Below are 6000 nucleotides of genomic sequence, written 5' to 3' on the forward strand. Positions count from 1 at the left end.
TCTCACCAGTTCCAAATAAGAGATAAAATAACATCTCTACTCCTACTTGAGTAGAGTGTGCTGTTTCTGATGTTGTGTGGGTGGTTTTGAAGAATTGTGGCAGTTGGGTCAAGTAATCCGTCATCTCTGCAGTCTCCCTCAGACAACCAATGACATTGTTGCATGCAAATTAGTGTAGATTAGGAGTGGTTAGTGGTTGAATTACCTCTGATATTATAATGGGCTAGGACTCTTGGCATGGCAAATATACATGTCACATGGGTGTAATTCAAATTGGCTGAGAATTTACAAATTAGATAGTAACCGCCTAACAATTCCGCTCATGATTGAACCTGGTGATATTCTGAACAAAAGCTGGAAGTACTTCTATGGCTAGAAGTACAGTTCTATTTTTATCTAGTATAGATATGGTTTTATTGGGAACAATGGGCATTATGTAGATAAACAAAAAGGGGGTAAAATGGTTTCACATTCTCTGAAGTTATAAAGCCTGCATCAGATTATCCAGCCACAAAGAATTGCTGTCATGTTTATGCTACGGCATATACTAATATTTGCCACAAAAGTCTCTTACCTTAGCAGCAAACATTGGCATTGAAAGACAGTATAATTTTAGGGACTCAGAATGTAACAAAAATCATTAACAGTAATGATGGCACAGAAGTAAAACACAATTGTTAACACTAGAATAATTTATTTTGTATCATTCTGAAGATGCCTACCATAGTTTTCTGTACAGCAATGTCTCCATCTCAGCCCTGCATCATTTGAGAATGTACTTGACAGCTAGTGAACTGTTAATTTGCTATGAACAATGAAAAACCATGTAACAAAAAACTAGTTCAAGGATGATAGTCTCCAGTCTTGAATTATATCCAAAACTCAGGTTATTTTCTACCCTATTATTTTGAATGTGGCTGATGATTATTATTCAGTGAACTAAAACAACTATAAACTGCTGTTTTTAAACATCAGAGAGAAACCATGAATGTATTTTTATAAGAGTCTAAAGGTTAATTCAAACCTATCATTTGAGAGATGCTGTCAATTTGTATTTAACACAGGATTGTCTGGCAGCTTTCCCTATTTTCTGTGCTTGTTAAATAATTCACTCCACCTGCTAAACATTCCATCAAACGCACACACCCAAATGAATGAGGGAAAAAATCTTGTTTTATTAGTGAATCCTGGAGAGTTGTATCTTTTGTTATTTTTACCAGTAAAAGCCAAACCATAAAAGATTCCAAGTCTGGTGTCAGTTCAGATCCACAGTCTGGGATGGAATCCAGAAGCAGTGTGGCCCAGAGGACAGAGTAATACCTGGGTTCTGTTGACCTATTGAGTGACCTTAGGCAAATCGCTTCACCACTCTATGTCTCAGTTTCCCCATTTGTAAAATACTTTGAGATCTACTGATGAAAAGCAGTAAATAAGAGCTATGAAAATATTATTAAATGTAAAGATGTGGGGATAGGAGAGGGGAACTATCTGTTAGAATATTTTAGAGTTTTGGTCCTATTAGCCCTTGTGCAAACAGGCATTGATCCCACGGGGAAGTGCACCACATTATGCCAGTTTGGTATTTGGTTTTGGTTGAGTTTGCTTCTGTAAAAGGGTGAAGATTTCAGGATGGTATTTTTACTGATAGTTATGTATTTATACTGCTGTAGTGTCTAGAGGCCTTAGTAAGGGATTGTAGCCTCATTGTGCTAGACACTGTACACACACATATTGAAAAAAGGATCTTCCCCAAAGAGTTTGTGATCTATTTACAATAGTTCAATGAGAGGGAGGATTGTCCAGTGGTTAAGACCCTAACTTAGGAGATCTGGATTGCATTCCATGCTCCTCCACAGATGTCCTGTGTACCCTTGGCCAAGTCACTTACAGCAGTGTTTCTCAATGATTAGCCTGTGGACCAGCACTGGTCCTTGAGGCAGTTTAGGAAGGCAGCAAGCCGGTCCCTGGTATCAAAAGGGTTGAGAAATAGTAACTTCGGGTATGTCTGGAGGGCAGTCACTGGTTGCAGCTAAAGCCACCATACCTGAGCTAGCTTTAATCTAGCTAGCTCAGGTCCTGGAACAGTAAAACCACGGAAGTGTGAATTTAAGTGTGGGCTAGCTCTACAAGCAATTACCCGGGGTTCCAAGTGGTTTGGTACAGACTGTGCTGAAGCTCATGCTGCTGCAGCGTCACTGATCCAGGACCTGAGCTAGCAAGATTAAAACTGTCCCTGGCATGATGGTTCAAGCTGCAGTCACACCCTACCCACACCCTAGGTAGGTCTACACTGCAATGAAAGACGTCATATTAGACTGTTAGGACAGTTCTGGGACAATTCTGGTTTATAGCAGTGGGACTTTCTTTGGTAATAAATTAAGCCTGTAAACAGGGCTATGGGCTATTTATGAATTCTGAAGGCTGTACTGAGTTTATGTGAGGAATTGAGAGCAACTTGCAGGGTTGCCTTGAGGCTATCAGGGGTTGCCAAAGAGGAGGCCACGTGTTTACAAGTTTCTTGCACCTGACAGTCTTCTTAATAAAAGCTCTTCCATCAAGTTTCTGCCAAGAAAAACTCCCGCATGAACAAATTCCCTTTATACTGAGGCAAATGGTTGCCATTTTCATGTATGGCCACTAATGTGGGGGAAGAGAGACTCTTATCTTTATATAATTGTTCTCATTTTCTTTTACCCCACACAATTCTCTCCTTGGGCCTCTTTTTCAGATCAGTCTTCATTCCTGCATTGTAGTTATTTTCCAGTGCCATTATATCACCTTAATATTACCAGATATGCAGGTGAATATGGTATTTAAATGTCTAAATGACACAATTTGTTCCCCCACGTGTGATTATATGTCAGAGTTTCATCCAGGCTTTTGTTAATTAGAATGAATTCAGAACCCTTATCCCACGTCCCTTTTCCATGCTAACTTAAAGAGCATTAGAGAGGCAGTTCTCAATAAAAGTGCTTTTATTCAGCTCCTGCCAGTAATCTTGTGACTCTGAAGTTTCTTATTCTAATTTGGCTCTCCTTAGCTTCTAAATGCTAACTCTCTGCTTTATTTCCTTTAATCAGTTGTGCTGCCGCAGATGGGATAGTTAGGGGAAATGATGTATGACTGCTACCTGCCTCTTCTTGCAGCTCAGCCTACTGCTTTGCTGCAGCACTCCCCAGACCTCTAATGTCATTTCAAGACATTACAAAAGAGTCCCACCCAGGGCTATAGCATTTAGATGCTGAACTTTAAATTTTATCACTAGCTCCCAGTCACCTTCAAAGAGAGTTTTGGTATATAAGTAAATACACAGAAAGACACAATTATCACAGCATTTAAACATTCTTAGACACATTTTAACCAAATCTGTAGGTAGTTAAGCTGTCTGTAAGGACCCATGGAAACTCTTCTTGCTGCCTATATATTCAGATTTCTGGGATAAAAGTATAAATTATAACAAGAACACAACAGCTAAAGAGTCTTCAGCAAAATATTCATCCTTCTTGATTTCAGTATCACACAAAACACCTTATTCTTCCTCTGATCTTCGTCAGAGACGATCTGCAACCTAAGATGAAGCAGATATGTGTGTCATCTGAGTTCTTCCATAGTCTATGTAGAATTGGAATTAAAACTATGTTCAGCACCTCTTATTTCATTTTAAAATGCCTCTGCTTAAGTAGTAACAAATAAAAAGCCAGATCTGAACCTTGCTATGATTGCTCTGCATTGCCTTGTGGCATAAAACACCCATAATGCTATTTTAGATGTCTAGTGGAAGAGTCCCTTGCTGTGGAGGAATCCTCATATAAGATAGGTCTGTTGGAGATGGTGGCATACAAACCACTACTTGTCACCAGCACAGCGGTCACAAGGGGACAACCAAAAGGGGACATAGTTGGGAAGATCTACACTGTGGCAAATCCCAGCTGCTGGGACAACCTTTTAGGGTGAATGCAACTGTGCAAAAGTTCGAGCAAACCAGCTCTAACTTATTTTGGGAACCAGACCATTTCTTGACCAATATTAATATTGGGGGAGTGCATAAGTGGTTTAAATCCAACTTGTGGAGTCCTACAGGACTCAGTTCCCTCTAAGGTACTATTCAACCCATTCAGCCACTGGGTCGACTGGTCAGATGCCATGGGTTCAAGTGCCAGCAATACGTAAATAACACACAGCTCTGTCTGTCCTTCACCACGTGCTACTATCATCAAGGTGACCTGGTACGTGGATGAAATCAGCTCATGAATGAAGAACAGCTGGTGGAGCAAAATAGAAGTGATGTTGTGTAGCCCATAGGACTAGCTAAGCCTTTACTATATTCAGTTGTAATGCAAGGAACCTGAAGGCCTGTATCCTGTATGACATTAGCTTAAGCAAGTTAGCATAAGTTAGTATAAGTATAGTCAAGTATAGTAGGTCTGTAACTTTGGCAGAGATAAATGGTCTGATGGTTACCCTCAGATTTTGGGGAACTCGGATGAGCTTGCTCAATGGTAGGAGTTGGAACTTAACAGTAAATGTAAACAGTAAAAACAGGAACACTGCAAGTACATGGAAGTTAACTATAAATAGGCTTTAGCAATATAATAATAGCTATGATAATAAGCTAAATAACATTGATATGTATTAATATGTTAACCTATAGAATAAATGCACCTCAATGTTACGTGAGTGAGGAAGTTAGATTTGGGCATGGAAGGTGGAGCATTAGCATGAATATTCATTATGGTGCAGTGCTCAGGCCTTATAATAGGGCAAACGACCATGTGGAGTTAGCCTAGCTAAGCTATCCTTTCTCAGTCGTTTGACTCTTTAGCTCTACTATCAATCATGGGCATGCTGGGGGGAGGGATAGCTCAGTGGTTTGAGCATTGGCCTGCTAAACCCAGGGTTGTGAGTTCAATCCTTGAGGGGGCCATTTGGGAGCAGGGCAAAAATTGGGGATTGGTCCTGCTCTGAGCAGGGGGTTGGACTAGATGACCTTCTGAGGTCCCTTCCAACCCTGGTATTCTATGATTCATTGAGGAATCTGGACTATCAGACCCACAGGTATGCCAGAGGTGGGGCAGTCCTTTGTTTCTTACTAGCAGGTCCTCAAGGAAGGGTGTTAGTATGCAAATCTAAGAACTTGCGCAAAGAATGACACCACAGATATCCCCAATTCTGTATTATTCCTATCTGTTCATGAAGCTTGCAGCTTTTCTGGCTTTATTCATTATTTTAATGCAGATTTCTAAGGCTTTACTTTGTCCCCAGTGTGAGTGGCCTTGTCATACCCCGAGGCTCCCGACAAGATATTGAACTAATTGGTTTTAATTCTGTGCAGTTGTGATGCTGTAGGATTGAAATATGACCATTTATATCATTAATATTGCCACTGTTAGACAATTGCAACAAATCTTTTACAAAGTATGTCATGTAAGATATCAGTGGAAAAGTTACAATCTATCAAATATGATTATTCTGTTTGTATGCATGTATCATCTTTGTGTCTAAAGTAATGAATATTGTCTATGTATCAGTATTTCAAATGTGTTTCTGCTGGGGGTAACACTCATAAGGTAATTTACATTCAGACTAGCCAGTCCATGGTGAATGGACCATTCAAGTTGATGGTTCATTAAATTATACAATAGGCCATAGAAGAAGTTTGTCCCTGACTGGTGAGCCTTCCTGTTGATGCTTTAGCCAAAATATGGGTAATGGCCTCTCCTATGAGTCAGTAAAGCATGCAGCTGACTTGCTCTTGTGACCCTGGACTCCATCTTGTGCCTGTAATTTTCCACCAAGACTGAAAGCAGTCCCTCCACATGGGAGAATGTATAAAAGACCCTGGAAGCATCTCCATTTTGCCTCTTTCCTGCTCTGATGTCTGGACTTTGGATTTACTCTAAAAGGAGCATTCCAACCAATGAACTGAGGACTTTCCAATATTTTGGAAGTTACCAGAGACTTTACAAGCCAGCAGTTTATTCCATCAGAGCTACAAACCTG

The sequence above is a fragment of the Lepidochelys kempii genome, chromosome 3 (assembly GCF_965140265.1).
Source record: "Lepidochelys kempii isolate rLepKem1 chromosome 3, rLepKem1.hap2, whole genome shotgun sequence".
Classification (NCBI taxonomy): Eukaryota; Metazoa; Chordata; order Testudines; family Cheloniidae; genus Lepidochelys; species Lepidochelys kempii.